The sequence below is a fragment of the Bombus vancouverensis genome, chromosome 16 (assembly GCF_051014615.1).
Source record: "Bombus vancouverensis nearcticus chromosome 16, iyBomVanc1_principal, whole genome shotgun sequence".
Classification (NCBI taxonomy): Eukaryota; Metazoa; Arthropoda; class Insecta; order Hymenoptera; family Apidae; genus Bombus; species Bombus vancouverensis.
Window position 1 is genome coordinate 9,170,580 of NC_134926.1, and position 20,406 is coordinate 9,190,985.

The 20,406-nt window shown below is 44.3% G+C and overlaps 1 non-coding gene across 1 annotated transcript; it reads right to left on the reverse strand.

Moving 5' to 3' along the window:
* Positions 1-17,822: 17,822 nt before the first annotated feature.
* Positions 17,823-17,906, reverse strand: TRNAL-CAG (transfer RNA leucine (anticodon CAG)). The gene has a single exon. It is a non-coding gene; the product is annotated as a tRNA-Leu (tRNA).
* Positions 17,907-20,406: the final 2,500 nt, after the last annotated feature.

Below are 20,406 nucleotides of genomic sequence, written 5' to 3' on the forward strand. Positions count from 1 at the left end.
TAGCCTCGACGAGGCTCGTATCGAGGTTATGCACGAGAGGCAACAGGATACATATTCGCGAAAATAACGCATCGTCGAGCGGTGACGCGTATTTTTAGGGCGGGCCGTGAAAGCGCCGTGTCTTTCATGCGAATGATTCGTGTTATTTGTGTACCGGTTGCACGAAACGTCTTCGAGCACTGTTTGCGAAAACGTCCCAGCGCGATAGCGTGGTTCTAGCCGCTTCTTTATCGTCCAGTCGCTTCGTTTCTCATCCTCTTTTCGGTCTCACCGTCACGCCCCGCGTCCTTTCCCTGATGGCTTTTTGCGTCGTGCCACAGCTCGTCCGCCGTCGTTGCATAGCTCAGACACTGCGCCTTACAAGCGATATTTTATGCGATCGTGTCCCCCTGCCCTCTTGCTTTTATGCACTGCTTTGCTTACTTATTAGCCTCTTTCATATTCGACAAAGAGCTGTTTCTGTCCGCGTATCCGAGTTGACAATATTTTCGTGTTTATTGTCTCTTACAATTAGTCTAATTGGTTTGAACCATTAAGGAACTAGAGGTATCTCGAAGAGAGATCTTCACTGTCGGAATAGGAATTTGAAAAAAGCTTCGCTTGCAGAGGTAATACCAGTGCCAATAGCAGAGCTAACCTAAAAATTCTGTTTTAAAATCTGCATGATAGGAATTTTGAAGAAGCCTCGCTCGCGGATTCGAGACTTGGTTGCCAAGTATCATCAAAACCTGGAGAAGCACAGTGTAATTAAGCCTGATATTCCAGACAGAAATCCTAAATAGACCTCGACCAAACCACTAACTATCCCGATCCTTTGAAATCTTTCTGACGTACCTTTAAACCGGATGCAGTGCATGAAACCCCTGTCTTCTCGGTTTACAGGCACCGTTGCTCCGTTAGTCTCGTTGAACTCGGTTCAGAACCGTGGACCAGCCTTGTATACGTCCTTCTTCGCTTTGTCGGCACGCTTTTATTCTCGCGGTTGGGTTTATTCGAGACGGGGTCGTTGGATCGGCCGAAGGACGAAGCGAGAGCCGCGTCTGTCGAGCATCCAGACCGTTTCTGATGATTTATGTAAACAAGGTTGAGAACCTCGCGGGAGGTCCGACGCGTGGGTCGCCACGACGACGTGGTTCGAATCGTCGTCACCGGCTAACAACCCCGGTTTCGGGACCTCCAACACCATCGATGCTCTCCCCTCGTCGCTACGCCTACACCTGCCAGTCTCGTTCTTACGGTAGTTGGCCTGAAATTTTATTGCTTTTCCGTTGATCCTGTCTGTTGGAATGATTTTGTTCGAGCTCGCCAAGTAAAGACTCGATCTCGCTTCTTTTTCGGGGGATTTACAATTCGCTGATACTTTAAAGTAGTTTATGTTAGGGATTCGAGGGATTTCAAGGTGAATTGTAATTGTGGATGGTTTCAGGGAGCAGCAGGGGTGTAATAATTCTCCGTGCATTGTAAATCGATAGCGAATACGAATTTCTGAACGAACACGAACTGTACGTGTTTCGACTATTAGATCGTCTTCCCTTCCCTGATGCTTAGCTATGTTTAGACCCAAACTTTGATGTAGTGCAATGCGTTTGATTATGTTTCATTCTACCTATGTGAAATTACAGCTATGCTAAATAAAAATTACGCACTAGGAAAAGACAAAAAGGAAAATGCGTAGGTTGCTTCAAGTAAATAGAGAAATTTAATAAGCTCGAGGTCTAATATTCCCAATAAAAATTCCTAATAGACCCTGGAAAATCTACCAAGCTACGAAAGATCCATAACTCGTCTCGAATTCACCAAACACCAAACTACTCGTTCAAACAGATACAGAATCGAGAGGATTCTCATCGATTAACCAATAAATCCTGGCAGCAACGATTCGATCGTGAAACTTGGCAACAGCAGAGAGGATTATTTGCATCGGCACTCAACCCGTGCTGCAAACAGCGAAACGACGCGATAGGGTTGTTCCAGAAACTCGGGGAAGCTCGTAACGAGAAGCTGATGGAACGTGTAGGAAGAGCACCGAAACCATTTAACAGCAGGGTGGATGGAAAAATTGCGTCGTTCTCTGAAATGGATGAGATGATGCGCCTAGACTAGCCTGTTGGATATATATCGGGTAATTACCACGGATCACATGCACACACGGTTCGAAGAAACGCGAACGGAACACGGACCTATCGAGTTTCGCACTGTGTCACGCCGCGCCCATTGCCACACGGAGGATAAACACATAGGCGAGCGCACGACAGAGCGGCTGGATCTTTAAATTGGTCCCATCAAAAACGTTAATTGGGTGAAGTGCACTCGGCCGGTTGCCTGTACACAGTGTTTTTAATGTTTGGAAATTGAATTGGGTGAAAAGTAGTTGCGACGAAAGCCAGCCGAGTGTTACTCGTACGTTTGTTGGGATGGAAAGCGGATATTTAGGTTAGGTTCGCAGTTTGATCGAGTTTGAGCTGCCTTAAATTTACTTTAGGCTCAAGATAATTTTCTAATTATTTTGGCTAGATATTGAACGACACATTATCTGTAATTATGCAAAACATCGATCTGCCTTATCTTCTTCCATTTCGTTAAATGTTTCAATCTGATCTGACGAAACCACCAACCATCATAAACCGGACCAAAATCAACCATCTGAAAGCAACCAAATGGAACAGGATGCATAGGTCGCGCGTGTGATAGTCGAGTACAATGCTCTGTGGCATAACCGGTACGTTTTTCAAAATCCACGTCAATATATCAGCAGCATCTAGCAGGTTCCCATGGTTCCCCGGTTGGTGTACATACATCAAACGACGAAGAACGATGGAAGGCTGGAGTTCTGCGCTCTCCATGTGTACGCACGAGGATTTCCCCTTTCGGTACAGGGCCACGTGGCGTCGAGGCTGGTATTTGGGGATGGTTCGAGTCGCTCGACAGGGTAGGCACACCCGTTTCTATGACAACAGACGCGCAAAAACCCCATTGATACCAGAGATGTACCGTACGGGCAGGAACGAACCGACGTTTCCTTCTACCGTTTACGCACATACGATCCGCAGAAAAATGCTCTCCAACGAAACGATCAACATCGTCTGAACACGCTATTCGACGCACAGACAGAGTATCTAGTGTCTCGGACTTGTATCATTTGGCAAAAGCGTGATGGTGCTTGAAAGATGACGTCAAGACTAGACGCGACGAGAAATAATCTGGTCTAAGGAAATTTATTTAAAAATAAAAATCGATGTTTTTAATTAAATAAAAAAATAAGTATTTCACATACGTATACAATCTTTAAGTTAACTTCATTTTCATCCTAATGCTTCTCTAGCTTTTATATGCACCATAGTTCGATATAAATGAACCAAAAATGACTAATAATATACGTACTCTTAACATAATGTACGTGCTCGTTTAAGAATAAATAATTCACATTAATCTTCAAAATTACATTAACAGCTAAAAATGCTTCATTAACATTTTTAGGTTAGGTCTCACCCGAGCCATGATACCTTTCTGCCATATATAGTTATCACGGTATGTAGCGATAGACCAAAACCGATCGTACACACGAATCTACACGAAAATAAAAATTGAGCAAAGCGAAAAATAATTTTCTCTCGACTTTTCATTTGCCCCGCAATATTTCTCTGCCATTTACACGCGTCACAATACGAGATAAAAACCTGCTTGTTGCTATTCAAAACGCACCATCCAGTAGGTGATCGTCTTCTAACGAGACGTCAATCTAGATTACGTTTAAATGGTTGAAAATCCTACCATCGCTCGAGAATAACTTAAATCGATCGATATCTCACCATCTCTCGCTTCAACGTGCCATCGTTCAGTGCAACGATCATTTTCGACGCCAGATAGCTTAATGGTGTTAGCGTGTCTGGCTTATGGACGCGCGAACGCAATCGAGTGTAGCGATGACTGGATGGTGGTGTGGCATCGATAGCATAGTCGGCGTCCTTGCTCTCCTAGATTGACTCGAAGCGGATCGTTTGCAACGCTCGTAAAGGAACGCGGTCTATTTCCCGAGGTGGCTGCGTCGCTTCTCCTCAGCGAGTTCTGTTCCTCCTCCTAATTCCAGTTGACGACGCAGAAGAAGCGAATCGTGCCTCGGCCGTAATGGATTCAACCTTCTGGAAAAGGACTCGTACTGATGTACTGGCTGTTGGATATTTTCGGATTCATTGTAGATGTTTATAGACGTTCTCAGGAAAAAACTAGAGAAGTTTTAGGTTATGTATTTATCGTAAATTTGGTATTAAAGATGTGTGTTTTGATCGATTTTAGTGGAAGTTTGAGAAAAATTTAGATTAGTCTTCTTATATTAATTTGGCATTGAAATTGTCGATCAGTTTAGGAACAGCCTGGGGAGAATTTAGGTTAGTTTTCTGTCGTGAATTTGGGATTGATATTGTTAATAATTTTCAAAGAATTCAGGAACGATTATTGCAATGAGAATTCGGGGAAAGTTTAGGGAGATTTAAAAATAAAAATATTGATCTATAAATTGGCACGTAGAAATACAGAAACGTTGAATGAGAATATGCGAACAGTGGAGGGAGAAGGATAACGACCGTTACAGGTGGCCGAATTAACGAGGCTCCAATACACTTTTAACAGATTTCGCTTTGTTGCATATTTATGATGGGTAATGAACGATATTAGCATATTTATGAGGACGGTAGAAAACACGCTCATCTCCCGAGAATGAATTTGTCAACTCGTGCGAAGTAACATTGGGCCCAAATTCATTTCCTCTTACAATTAGTACAACTGTACAGATTTTGGAATTTAGCGAATTGTTACGAAAACGTCGATACCGATGATTCTAATTGTTTACTATGACACTCGATGAAAGCGAAGCCACAGGACTGCCACTGTTCCAGAAGATAACAATATCAACTTCTGCTGACAATTTCTATCGACTATCAGTCGCTTCCAGATCAGTTCCACGGAGTTTAACCCTCAGCCAGTAAACTCGGTCGTTGAAACGAACCTGACCTCCTCTTCCTCGTCTCTTCCACTCTTCCCCTCCCTTTCATTCATCCACTGCCCTTGCTCCCTGACGAAGAAATGAAAGAAATATCATCTTTGATATTTCTCGCTGCTGCTCTTCCCGTTAATGGCTGTTTTTTTCCATTCTATCCGCTCCTTTACCTCAGTCGCGCTTTTTCCTGAAATCCTAGCATCGCGTTTCATCCGCCTCTGGAAACCTTCTTCCTCGATCGTTCCTTTTTTCCTCCTGGTGTTTGCTGTTCTCCAGTTCGATCCACCTTTTTACCTCGGTGTTTTATAGTCGGGTCGTTATTGCTGCCGAGCAATTTCCTGCGGCCTTCCCCGAGATCCTCGTCCTCTTCCACGGCAATGTAGAACGACAAAGACGACTGCGTGTTGCCTTGCTTGCTGACTTTCCCTTTTATTTCTTCTCTTCGTCGGCCTGTTCCCTTCGTTTCCACGTTATACGTGTTCTCAGTAATTAGGTCTCATCTAACTGAGACTTTGCCTTTTTCTTGCCTCGCGTTTCGACTGATCGTCGTGTTCGTTGATTCGTTCAGCATGTGTTTGAGGTTAAGCCTTTCGTTTCTCAGGATTTGCACAGCTATTGGAATTTCTTGAACGCTGTTATTTCCGGGAACCTGCAACTATACGTTCGAAGATTTGCAAAAGATACAAAAGTTTCTAGAATCTGCGTTGCTAGAATCTTTATGATCAGAGTTGTCTAAAACACACGAAGCTGCCTGCAACGTACAGTGCTGCATGCAGTGGGCAAAGATCGAAATAATCCGATTTTGATCTTATTATTCGATGATATTATCAGTCTGTAAGTAACTGATACAAAAAACCGATTAGTGATTAGTGATATAGCGTTTGCTACATACGGACCGAGATACGTATAATTTTAAATTTCAAGTAATTTTGGTTGTTTCCCGCGCGAACAAAGTATCGCGTTACATTGTTATATAATTTTCTTTTTACGCGAAAAGTCTGTCCGTTTCTAACCAAATGGAAATGAGAATGGAGGATTTCTGCTCGACGCTTACGAGGGATGAGATGATCGGTCTCGACGTCGCAACTATTTACTTAAACGTTGCCGTGTGGCGTTAGTCAAAGAAATAAACACTCAAGATATTTCAAGCTAGCCAAAGTGTAAAGAAAATACTAGCGAAGATTCGATAAACAGACTTTTGCTCGCGTCGAATCCTCTGATATCAAGTTTCAGGAAAACTGCACATTATACGCGTTGTTTTTCATCGTTGTCCCGAATTCTCGTCCAAATGCCGCGAACGTAGCCTGCGAACTTGGCCAGCGAATTATCATTTTCGTGGCGAACCCTCGCTTAAACGCTACACCGTGTACGATGGGTGAAGCGGTTTCGTTACGTCGATAGAATTTTTCAGAATGTCAAGAAAAGTTCCTTGAAACGATATAGTAGCTTATGATTCGCAGCAAAGATTTCCTAGAACGCGTAGGGTTTCTTAGTATCAATCAAAGTTGTTAATATCGACAAAACAGTAGAAAAGTTGTAAACACGGGGGCGATCGTTCGAACAGCTGCGTATACTTGACTTTCGTTTCGCTGGTATTTTTAGTACGACCGATTTCCGCGAATGGCGTGCATCACCTGGCGCGTATTTTCGCGCGCGGTGACATTGCGTCGTTTTTAGCACGAGGACGTTATACCCTGACGGAAAGCACGGCGACCACGGCAACGACTGTTTCCAATGTTGTCGATTACAGCGAAACGTTCAAAGGTCACATTCGATCTACCGTCGAATTGCCTCTAAGTGAAATTAACCTTTCTTCGCCGACTCTTACGAGTAATTTCGTGCTCACAGCTAACTTTCTCACTAAACAGTGACCCAGTTCACCCATTAATTTCCCAATTACGGTATACCGAATCGAAACTCATTTAAAAGCGCACGATAAACCGAATCTAACCTATAAGGTTGGCCACAGGGAATTTCTGAATCGTCGAACCGATTCTTAACAAGTTGCTGGTAACCGTAAAGGGTCAATGGTGGCTAGTCTGGCGAAACATCGTCGCGTAAAAATCACTAGCCAGCCGGACAAGTACCCGCATCGTCGGTTGCTCAAGTTAACCTTTAATCAAGCGTTTCACGTTGGCATAACCCCTCGATCATCCAGCGAAATTGTTACGTTGTCGCGAGAGAAAAACCTTCCCGCGTGTATACGCGAGCTTTCGGCTGGAAATTATCCGAGAGACTGCACACTGCGCGTCAGCGGATGGCCGATCTATTCAGGATGTTTTCCTCTTTTTTTTTTTTTTTTGTTTTTACTCGTCAGAGCCAGGCCCCGATTACATCGGCCGTTCGGGTCTTTGTTTTGTTCACCGTTAACAGGCCAGCCTGTTATTACAAAATAGCTGGATTTTCTAGGGGATTGAATTCCTATTGTTAATCTTCGTGAAAGCACGGTGCTTGATCGCGGCGTAAACTACATATAATGTTCGGGTTAGCCCGGGTAATGGAATAATTGGATGCGTACGTTTCTTCGTTTTTTTCGAAGGCATTCCAAAACGATAGAGGAATTGGAAATTTCACGGAGGTGTGGTGCAATTTCAAACATCCTGCGCGAGATCGCTGACACGTGTGAAGGAGTACCGAGAATTCGCGCTTTCGTGAATTCCAGCTTTGGAAAAGAAAAATCCTTCGTACGAGCATTGTAGGTTTTTGGTACTTTCTATCGGTACACATCGGAAAGAAAAATTCGTAGCATATGGTCGAAGCAAACGCTCTGGTTGCTCTGGTTTGTCGCAATCGGGTCACGTTGCGTTGATTTAACGAGAAGCCAGGCTGCCTTTAAGGCGTGCCAATAGAGCGAATTTATAAAACACGCCCACGACTGCGCTCGCGGCCTCTGTTTACGCCGGTGCAATGTCTCAGCAAGGTCACGCATCATGGTTCGCTCGTAAATGCTTTTAGCGTGCCCACCTACGGCCGTTTGTCGTGGCACAGATAAATATCGTTGCACGAACGAGCTGCCTGTTCAGTCGACACCGGCCCACAGTACGTGTCAGTCGATACTTTTAACCCTTTCATTGTTACAATGTTACAAGCCAGCCATAGTCATCCAGCAGCCCCTCGTATAGGAGAAGCTGACGCTATAGTCGCTTCGATTTTCTTAAATCTGGCTACATTTTAACCTCCCTACATCAAATCCATTATTTTCATCAATTTTATTCCATGCGTATATTCATATTCCGTGTCGGATAATTTTTAAAGTTTGCCTACTTAATTTAATTACAACAAAGCAGAGACTTGGCTGTAGCAAAACGATCAGTTGCACCGTTCCTCGTAAATGTCTGGTTCGTTTCAATCAATTTTTCCCATGTGCCATATATTTTACACGGAACAATGAGACTCGCCTTTCTATTTCTAGAACGAAATTCCCCAGAAAGGCAATCTCTCTAATTCCATGGCACCAAAGTGTAAGTCGTGCCAATAACTTCACCCTGTGCAAGACAAAGTGGCGCGTTGTCACGAACGCGTCGAGAACCCTTCCTCCGTTCGGTTTAAACGACGAGACGTATAAATGTCGGGTGTATGCTACACGCTGTACACATCGAGGCACATAGCGTACAGGTAATGGCCGAGCCTCGGTGCTTTGCCTCGCATCGTAAAGTGGGAGCAAGAGCAGCAGGGTTCAAGAACACCCGCTACCACTCCTTGATCAATACCAGCGGGATATTCTACGTCCTACCGCGAGTTCGGAACGCAGTGCGGCGTTACACGCACGCAGACCGACGCTCGGCGTCGCTGCGAACGCGCGCCGCCTAGGCCACCGCATTCTGTCCTGCCCTGTCCTGTCCTGTCCTGTACCGGCCACGGCCATGAAACACGACCATGCAACAAGCCACCTTACTTCGTAAGCCAATTAATTCGTAAGAACCGGCGGCCAAATGCCGCGCGCACGCTTTCTTTTAATATCCTCCGGAGGCTTGTTGCAATCCTGGCCGGTCTCTCGGGGAGGTCGGTAGATCGCAATCGAACTTTTTCTTCGTTTTTGTTTCGGTTCGTTGATTGGTCGAGTTCCGACAACGAATTTTAAACGTGCATTTCGAACGAACGTATGCCGTGGACATAGCGCTATTTGTATGTCTGCTGAAACATTAGCGAGGAAATTAGGGAATTTTTACGTTGCGATACCGATAGCACTAGTTAGTACTAGATAGTATTAGTAGGGGATTTGGAAAAGTTGGCATAAACAGTCATGGTTATATGTTGGTATCGCGCTTGGAGATATTCTATGCAATTAGTGAGAAATTTAGAAACACTTTACGATATCGATGAGAAATTTGCATTTATTTCGTAAGAGAGTTTCCAAGAGACGTAGACGCGTCTACGTCTGTCTATAGTACAAGGAAATAACGAAGCAATTTATAGAAGGAAATATATGGATAATTAGATTAATAGATGTAGTAGCTTTTTGAAAAAAAAAAAAGAGAATTCAACGGCCATAACCTAAAAAATTATCGCGATCGGAGGTTCGTTTTTCCAAGAGTAAAAGGTGGAGAAGAGAATGACTAGGCCGTCAGACCACGACGGAACTCTTTGCAATGCAAATGATACATTTAAATCCTTTTTAATCCGCGAAATAAAAAGAGCGGGCCGCTCAGATCGTAGCTCGTTGATTGCGCCATGTTCCCGCCAATGGGGAGGCTCGCCGAGACTCCGCCAGTTCGCGTGCAGTTTGGCAAAAGAGAAACCGGAATAACGTATCGCCGTGGCGTAGAATTCTAAGCAGCCTGCCTCTGTTCCACGCATATACACACACGTACACATGCACACACCGAAACAGGTTTTCGCGAATTTCGACCGCTTGCTCTGCCTTTAGGTCTTGCGTCCCCGGATAATACGTCGTCTTTCGGTCTCGTACATTTTTCACACTCCTCTGATTTCTACAGATTTTCTACGTTTCCTACTGTTTTTCTTACGATAGTTTCACTGCTCGTACGGAATTTTATTTAACTGTGAAATTTTGATCTTTAATCTCTAATTGCGATTAAATTTGTAAATCTAACTTTATAATTTTCTTGTTATTCCGTAGATGTCTCTTGGCGCTCTTCTAATGATCGGGTCTCTTTGGTAAGTCTTCTATTTTAGACATTTTTAAAACAGAAGAAAAATTATATCTCTTTCGAAAGTTTCGGTCTACCGTCCGGTAGAAATGGTCTCCGGTTATTCTTACGCAGAAGTTTTTATCTCTGGAGAAATAACGTTTGTTTGCCGGTAGATAAAAATTTTTTGAACAACCCGTCGGTTTCTCCAACTCTAGCGCCCAAAGGGTTAATCTTATCTTCGTCCTTATCTAATTTGCTTTTGAAACTACTGTACTGTCCCTCTAACTATGTGTATATACATTTATCGAGAAATACGGAAATGAAACGAACGATGGTCGAATCGATCCGCTGTATCGAGTTCCGTTTTCGTTATTCTTTTTTGCACGCCAACTTGGTCGTTCAAATTAATTTCGCAGCCCCAACGGGGAATTAAAAAGCTTCGACGGCGATTTGAAATATTCGGTCTGCGTTTTACCAGCTGCCATACTTGTTTTTTTATTAAATAAATAAAATCAAGTGCTTCTCCATTGAAAAATCAGCACAGAAGTTTATATTGAAAATATTTGACAATATAAATTCATCATTCTAGTGACAAGGTTAAGTCTGAATTTTTCATCCGATGCAAATACAAAAAAAAAAAAAAATGAAAAAAACCAATAGGAAGCAGCCAATCTAAATCTAACCTAGATATCAAGGAGACTACCCTTCAAAATACTTAATACATACCTAAACCAAAGATCAAGAGAGTTATGAAACTACCTAACCTAACCCCAAATACATGACACGTGCATGCAATTCTTAACCTAAATCTAAATCAAACACCAACGACATAGAGACCAGAAACCTGCCTCAAACACCAAGAAATTTTTCAAGGATGCGAAGCTGTAGGCTTACAGCTTTATTGGCTAATAGTCGCCACCGTAGAAATCTAAGTTAAACATCGATACGTACAGTAAGCCAAACACAAAGGAGAGAGCTTAACGATACTTAAGCCAAATTGAATACAACCGAGACACCAAGACGAACACCTTCAAACCGTTCGTCTCTTTCAAACGCGAAGAGTTAAAACTCAGTACGAGCCACAGTCACAGCTGATTGTTCACGGAAAGCAATACGATCGGCAAACGACCATTGGTCCATCTGACTCGAACCGTGCGTTTTTGCGAACAACTCGCGTTCCTAAACTCATGTCGCTGACACTGGGTGGGTAAGCGAGGACGAAGAAAGAGGAGAGACGGAGAGACGGAGAAACGGGAGAAGAAGGTGTGTGCACACACGAACGTGTATGTCAGAGCACCAAAGGTGGATGCACATTCCCCGAGTGTATTATAATTGCACTCGAGGCTGCGACTCGAATGCCATTAAACCAGTCACGATCGCTTGGCCTTGGACTGCAGTTGCACATATTGTCCCCTTCCCCTTCGCTCTTCTTTCACTCTCCCACCTTGCTCTCCTCTCTCCCCTTCTATCCGCACATACACCGTAGCTCAAAAATATGCGAACAGTCCCAATATCTTCGTGGTAATAGCGGGCTCGCAGTTATCACGGCGCGATCGGCAACCTGGCGATTTCGCGTGGAAAATAAATGAAAAATGATAGGCGCGACATGGAAGAAAAATTAAAACGCTCGAATCGGTCGTCTGCTCGGGATCGACCTTTGTCTTCGGTTTCTTCTATAATACTTTCTTGTGCTTTATTCGTACCATGTAATATTTTTTTGCTACTAATTCGTTATTTATTGACAGTTTCATTTGTCAACAATTCTTATCAGCGATATCCATCGTCTGTGTGTTCGAGATAGGATCGAAGGTTAGAATTTGTTATTGTTGGAATAATTTGCAAATGCCGAAATACTTGTGGACGCGAGGCTATTTATGGGAAGCAGTATATAGCGTTTTTCGTTTGTTTTGTCACGTTCTCACTTTCTGTGTCCGTTCCTGTCATCCTATATCCTTCAACGTTTCTCCGCCGACGTTTCAGCCGCGATTATAAATAAATCGTGTTTCGTGGTGCACGCGTCCATCGAAAATCAAGGAAAGAACGAAAAGCCGGCTCGACCGGTCCCTCGCGAAAAATCCGACGCTGCGGTTCACCGTGTTGCGTAAAATGGTTCACCTTGCTCTCACATTCTTACTCAACGCGAACACCGAGTCTCAAGATCGACCTTTCGTATCGTTGACACGCTCAATTTTCGCCAGTTTAAAGACAGTTCGGTCGATTCGCAGACGAGTCTATTCTTTCTTCTTTCTTTTTTTCTTTTTGAAAAAATGAGTCGACAGGCTGGTACGATGCCTCTTTTTTTCGCAGCAAGTCACGTTCCCGAGGAACTTGAAATTGGAAAATTCGTGAAACTTCCGTTTAATTAAATTTCAATTTCGTAAAAATGAAAGAGATTACTCTTTTGCCTATAGCAGAGGCAATTACGAGCGAGAACAATTATGGGAGACAGCATAAAAGTCGGTGAATTGGGCAACGCGTGGCACGTGAAAGCAGGTTTAATGCGTCGACGAGAGTCGCCTAAAAAATTTCACTTTCTTTTATCAACAGTGTAATTTCTCTCCTGGCATTACCGTTCCTCTCCTCAAAGAATGGGAAAATTATGTAAATGTCCGAGTCCTCGCCAAGCAGTCTGCCGGTTTATTCGCCTATTTGTATCTTGAATCTGTGCTGGCACGCGGCGTGCAGCCGCCTTTTTCTTTGAAAATTAAAAGGATGATCGCCCTCTATTACGCAAGTCTGTAACTAATTCGTGGCTTTCTTTCCGTCTCCTAATAATACGAGAGAATTGCTAGGCGAGAAAAACGCGCACTAAATGCACTGCATCGATGAAATTATCATTTTTCTTTTCCGTTAATTTTCTCATTCATCGGAGGAAGAGGAAATTTAACGTTTCGTGGAAAGTGTTGGAAAAGCGTGGCTCGCCACGTGCCGTTGGTTTTTCTCCTTTCCACGCTGGATTCTTCGTAATCGAGGCAGTTAACCTTTTAAGTAGAACGTTCAGAGTTCTGATTCGCTGCGGTGCATGTGTGGTCTAGCGACTCGTCACAGAAACGCGTGCTCTTCTGTCTGTTAACGCCAGGAAAATTATCACCGCGTTGAAGGAACCTATTCTCAACTAAATCTCGCGATCGTGCGAAAGCACACCCGCACTAAAAACGATCCTAAAAATACAGCGAAACCAAAAGCGTAAACATTTTTCGTCTCATCTCACGAATTTCAAAATTTAATTCTTCGCTTCTCTTCCTCGACATTACCTGACCAGCGCCTCAAAACTCAGAATTCTGACCCCATTTCCTGCTACTCGCAATATGGTTCGGTCGTTTCCACTTTAACGCGAGAGGAAATTCGTTCGAACGTAGGAACCAAAATTCGCGGATTCTTCTCACGCGGATACGCCACGTGGGCTAGAAACGGGAGGATTGAAAAGGGGGAGCAAGGTGTGCCGGATACGTTGCGGAGAGAGGTGGCGAGGGGCCACAGATGCCTCGAAAAAATTATGCTTCTAGCTTGATCTTGCTGTTTCGAGTCGCCCTATTACGTGACCTTGGACACACGCCGCCCTGCCATGCACCTGTTTGGCGAAAAAACGAAAGCTGACCTTGGCAGAGTTAATCCTGGCCACGGTTCTTCCTCCTCCAATTACCCTTAATGAATTCTGCGCCTCTTCCAGGAAGCGGTTACGAGGGCCTTGTTGCATAAGACGGACACGATCCTCCGGCTGACTTTTTAATAATCGAACGAATCGTTCCTCGTTTAATTGTCTGGTTATTACGTAATAATAATTAGCCACTTACTCGCCTACTCACTTTACGTATCGTGATACGTACGATTATCAGAAAATCGGATACGTAGCTTTTAATCAAATACAAATACAAATTTTTCTTGAATACCGATTTATCTGTCTAAAAGAGTATCGAAATTTGAACGAAGAAGATCTTCGTGAAATTTATCGTAGGATCTGAAACGATCCAAGGTTTGGGTTATTTTCATATTTGTACACGTTGTATGCGTTTTGTCCATCTTCGGGAGTTTTCCCAATAGTTGAGTTTCCAATAATCGTGTGAACATCCTTATTCTACCGATAGGTCGAAGAATATAACGTTGGTCCATGTTTCTCAGAATATTTCGCTCGCAGGCGACCATTGGACACGCGACACGGTCGATCTTATCGAATGTAACTGTACAGAGCCGCGGAGAGCTAGTGAAAGAAACAGGAAATTAATTCACAATGGGTGAAGCCCTTCAGCGCAGGCCGGTGTGCAGTGTGATGAACGACGCTCGAGATTCTGAAGTAGTTTCTTTCATACTAAAGACTTCCGTTGTATGCGCGGAATGCGAGTATAGTAACCCAGTGACATGTAAGGAATCCTAACGAACTGATGCCCTTACTTCCTACACAAGGATGACTCAGTCACCCCGCGCGAAAACGCTCTGCATTCCGAGAAACGCAGGCGAACATTCTAATTGAAAACGATATATCATATTTTTTCCATTGAACAGAAGTATCTTGCACTTCCTTCGCGTTCTTATTGCATTACGAACAGATAATCACCTGGCCGATACATTAACACCAATAGCATAACAAACGCATTAATTCGGTAACTTTCGACTTGTTTATGTCGGTCCAGAACAATTTGTATTACGTATCGTAACATACGCTACCCTTAAATAAAAAGACACGAAATACCAGGTACTTTGGTATATTTGATTTTCTATCAATCAATCTAGTTTGTTAATGTTCGTGTATCGTTAAAACGTGTATGGAGGAAATTAATTTGCTTATTGGTTCACAACGCCTACGATAGTCAGCGTGTCTTTAACTTGTAACGATAAAACGAACGACATTTCTGAGATATTGCGGTAAACAGATGCAACAACTGCATCGATAATTATCATTAGGAATGTAGGAGGCAAATTAGACGGTTAACAGGGCGACGTACGAGCGAGTAAACGGCAAAAATGTGTTAAGTCGATTTCGATCGGTTTACGTAGGTCCAGCAGCCGTTCGACTTTCTCGAGTCTCAAGCTAGGCAGTTAGAATTGCAGTTTCCGGTGCAGGAGGCGACGTTGTATTCGCATTGAGCGTCGCTGCGTCTCAAGGCCGGACCGTCCGAGAACTAAGGACGACGTTAAGTCCCCCTCCACCCCCGAACATCCTCTCTGCCCCCCCCAAAACTCTCGTCCTCGCTCGTATGCATCTCCGTGCTCGCCTCTGTGATCCCTCCTCCTCCTCCTCCTCCTCCTCTTCTTCTCTCTCTCTCCCTCTCCTTCTCCTGATCTAACCTTCCTTTTCTAACCTCTTTGCTTATGTTCATCGCTCTTTTCTTCTTACGCGAGTCTTCTCCTCGTTTCAGTTTCTCTCTTATCCTTGTTTTCGTTCTCGTTCTCGTTCGCTTTTGCGAGGCTGGTACAGCCGCGGTTTCAAACGAAACTGCTCTACTGCGCTCGCAAACTCTCTCGCCTTTCCTCTCGGATGCATTATAAAACTGGACGGTGCGTTCACTGCCGCGGGAAACGATTTACCTGCTTCTATTTAGCCTTTGGACGCGGCGAATGGGAGGGGAGAGGCGAGAAGATAGTGGAAACTGTTTCTCGATTGTCACCAGGATTTTGGTCATTCTGATGTTGATGAGAGTGGGTGACGAGAGACTTGAACACGATGGAAAGAAACGTAGAATTATTCCAAGCGTTTCCATGTGTTGGCATTTTCATATGATATCGAGGTCTGCTTCGTATCGACCGGTTACTTATTACATAATTACATTGCTATTCGATCCTCCCGAGGGGAGTCACGATACAAAGACTTCGCACCCTGCGGTTGTTCCAGTCCTCGATCACGCGAGTCACGCGATTTTCCCGTAATTAACTCACACCTGTGCCAAACTCCTGCCCTAAACATACCACGCTAACTACCACGACCAAAAACGCGCTGCCAATCCCTCGAAAGAGTTAGGATAACCGAAGACTTACTTTCTAACCTTCTCTCATCGGATAACGGAAGCTCGTCGATATTTGTTCGAACATTTAATGAATGGAATAAATCTTAATGTACGTCTCATTTCTTTAATCTTGTTAATAAAATCATGAAATTTCATGAAAAGTCGTCGGTCTGCTCGCCAGGAATTCGATATACATCTCTCACTGAAACCACTGAAATCTTGCAATAATCCAGCTGCATCGAAACCGAATTGTCACTGTGCATGAACGATCCAGTTACGCGAACTGTCCCCCTCGAACGGGTCTAGATAAACGTAGTTGCAGCGTAGCGTAGAAAGAACAGGCTAAGAAAACTGTGTCGACCTGCGTGACGGGAAACATGGACCCGCGTCGTGACACTGTGCTCGCGCGAGCACACGTCACGCTCTAAGGTTATTGTTCACGCGGAGAAAAAGAGAGTACGCGTTGCATAAAACCACTCTCCGTCTTCTTCTCGCTTCGACCAACACATAGGCACACGCACGCGCGCATAACCGAGACACACACACACATACTTGATTTCACCTATCTTCTCGCCTTATGTTACCCCTATTCTCGTCTACGCTCTCAACCAAGGTTACCCACCGCCTCTTCCTCCGCCTCCTCGTACTGTTCTGACTCTTACACGGGACGAGAGTGTACAGTCCGCTCGAGAAACGGGCCGTGGAATGCACGATGGGCAACGAAACGTGGCTGAGAGACTGGAAATCGGTGCACTTGCCTCGCCTTCGCCAAATCGTCACGTCGAACAAGCGAATTTACGAGCGAGGGGGAATCAACCGGGATCACAGACATGTTCCAGGCTACATACACAGGCTACTGGGGAATAATTCAACAGGCAGTGGCGCCACTGACCGATCACCACGCGGTTCAGTGGTTACAGTTAGGATTTTCCGATATAGGGAATTTAGCAGAATCGACACCGCCAATTTTTGCATCGTTGCAGCTGTTAATTGCGAGGAGAATATTCTGTAGAGGCTGTTGCGACGTCTATGTAGAACAGATACTGGTCTAATTAGTTGCAGACGATCAACATTGTGTAATAATCACGCACTAATAGATGAATGTATATTTTAGAAGAAATATATCTCAAGTATGGTTGAACCGTATTCGAGTAGATGAAAGTACATATTTAGGATTTCACAATAAGTAGAATTGACCTACCATTGTCCGATGTCTGGTCTGTTTCTACTGTAGAGTTACGTAACCGTAGTCGGACTAATTGACGAACAGATAAGAGTACATACAACTAAAAGGGTTAATAGAAGACTAGATAAAAGTTGATTAAGCGACTTTTGGACTGTGCTGTTCGATATCCTGGGGAACAGTTTTTCAAGATTATCTAGCAGCAATGCAAAAATTCGATCGAACCAATTTATTTTCCAAGTGTAGGAAAACGACGTTGTTTCGAAGAATATTCCATGGAAATTCAGTGACACGATCGTGAATCAAATAGAAATAGCCGTAAGCTTTTGCACGAAATATTTACCGATTTAAGTCTTGAATATTCTGAAATTATTTTTCCACCGTTTAACCTAATATACTTATTTATTTCGTCTCGAAAATTAAGCCTAGAACGTACGTCTGGTAGGACGATGTTTTCTCTCACCAGAACAGTCCCGTACCACTTGGTCCCCGAACGAACGACACGAAACAATCTTAAATCGTTTTATCGGTGCGAATAATTGGCACCGGACAGACGTAGATAACGAATCGTGGTCGTTGGGCTCGTTCGAAGGGTAAGGATGTAAAAAAAAATTTGTCAGAAGTGGGATTCGAACCCACGCCCACAGAAGTGGACTGCGACCTGAACGCAGCGCCTTAGACCGCTCGGCCATCCTGACGTGTCTCTTCGGCTGAAGCACAAAGAGGAGAAATCGACCATACCCTGAGTACTATGCCTGAGAAACTGGTCTGCACGTACTAAATTTACCCGGCAGCTAGGCGAAAATAGCTCCGTAAGAAGCGGCCGTGGAAGCTTTCAAGCAATGCACCGGCGAACGAGTTCCTTTTTTCTTTCCTCCTTTTTGCTTGGCCATTATTCCGTCTCCGGTGAACGTGCTCGTGTTGGGTACCGTGTTCTGCGACGAAGATGCGTTCGTTGTCGTCCGACAGCAAAATCTCTATCATCTTCGCTCGATGTTCGAAGTAAATCGAAGAGCTCAAATGGTAAACAATGTAAGGACTACGAAGATGGTATGCCATAGGGGGATGGTAAATTACTGTAGTACGTCATAAAAGTAAGTGCTCAAGTCGGTGTGGAGCCTATTAGAATAAACACACCTAAACCTAACCTAACCACACAGTGAACCATTCTAACGAACCAGTGACGCATAGCCACGTAATTAACGACCAATTACCCAATTAAAGAGTCGAATTTTCTCGATGAACGTGTATTCGAAAATTCTTGTTTCCCCCAGTTCTTCGCACAACGAAGACGAAACCACGTATAACCGTCCCAGCAACGATTTCGAAATCTGTCCGCTTGATATTTCCCAGTACGACGATTCTCATCGAAATCATCCTCGCGCAAAATCCCGAAATAAATAACGGGGCACGAAGTTTCGGCCAAGTCCGCTGGCACACATACACCATAAGCGGCTGATTCGCTGGCTTCTCCCCTATGCGAGTGCGTAACCTTGAGAGTCGTTCAGTCGACGGCCATCTTGCTGCGATGCACTTTTGTTTTTTGCCTGTCCAAGACTCACCAGTCTCTCTCCCTCCCCTCGTCCCTTCGTCTCCTCCTTCTTCGCCTAGCAAACCGTGTATTCTCTCTCTTCATCTGCCTGCACAGCCGCTGGCTCGCCATTCTTTCTGCATCACGCTTCTCCCCCCCCCTCTCCCCCTTCCCTTCTCCCTTCGCCTCCCCTTTTCCAGCAGCGTGCTCGAACATCGGCGCTGGTGTTCTCCATCCGTTCGTCCTATATGCCTCCTACCACAGATTGCCTGCCAGAGAGAATGCAGGCAACCTTCCACGCAGCTTCTCTCCTCTTCCACTCGTTCGTGTCTCCTGCTCGTCAGAGGAGCTCGTCAGACACGAAACTGGCCAGGAAATTTTACTTCGACAACGAAATCCCTATATCTGCATACTTGACGCCACACGTGGTTCGTTTTTATGGAGGCTGTTATTTAGGTAGACGAGGCAGTCAGAGAATGGTTTTTATTATGTCAGAGAGGCCAAGTGCTCCACTGGCCCAATTTCTGATGCTCACGTGAACGATGCTGGATAGTGGGAATGAACCAGCGGGTGCCACCTGGAGTGGCCACTTGAATATCGGACCTGGATGGAGATTTCTGAACAGGGGCGGGGTTATTTTGGGGAACCAGCTTGTTTGGAGCTGGGGCTCGATGTGGGTTCGGGGACCGATGAGATAATACGCGTGGCGAAGTTTCTCTCAGGCTTTGAACTCTCGAATATTGGCAATTTTGTTCTTCCATTTGGCATACGCAAGTTCTTTTCATTTCAAAATGTACTCGTCGACGATCGTTGTATACGAGGAAATTTTGTGACGCTATCTTCAGGTAGAAATCATTAGAAGAATTGGTGTAAAATTTATTTGACACGATTAACTTTCTTTCGTTACAAATTTACACCGTTGGTTGCTCTGTCAGAAAAGTTAGAAATGTTAACCCCTTAACCTGTAGCTGTGCCCGTAGTAGATGATCGGACCAAACGTAAATCGGCCCAAAATTCTCGAACGTAGATCGTAGGTTATGGGGCTAATATACAGGGTGGTTCGTAACTGGTAAAATTTTTTTTTTCTTTTTTTTAAATTTTTCCATCGAGACAACGATCTACAGTGAGATCCGTTATAACGTACCGCACGCGTACCGAGCGAAAATTCAAAGTCGATTTTCTCGAGAACAAAGCCTCGAACGAAAAATTGTTATTCTATATTTTCGACTTCTTTTTTCGCCTAGAATCACCCCCTTTCCGTTTGTACCACCAGTTACCAACCATCCTGTATATCTACCTCTAATTTCTCCTTTAACGTGTGATAATTAAAATGCCAAAATACGAATTAAAGGATACGTTCGATTAGCGATCGAATTAATTTGCGAATTAGCGAAATGGCGTTCTCTGGATTTGTACGGAAACTTTGCAGAGTAAATGGGAATTAACCGAATGGCAGGTGTGAAAAAAGGATCCGTTTAGCTTCGGAGAACGCGTACGGTGATATTCAGTAGCTTCGCTCGAGCCATTGAGTCACTCGCTATAAATTAATAAAGGCTCCGGTTGTTTTGACGGTGAAACGGAATGGCTATTGACCAGCAAAGCAATGAACTCGGCTGCCGGCGGTGTGTCGCACAATTTCTGAAACCTTATCGCCGTTTCTCCTTCTC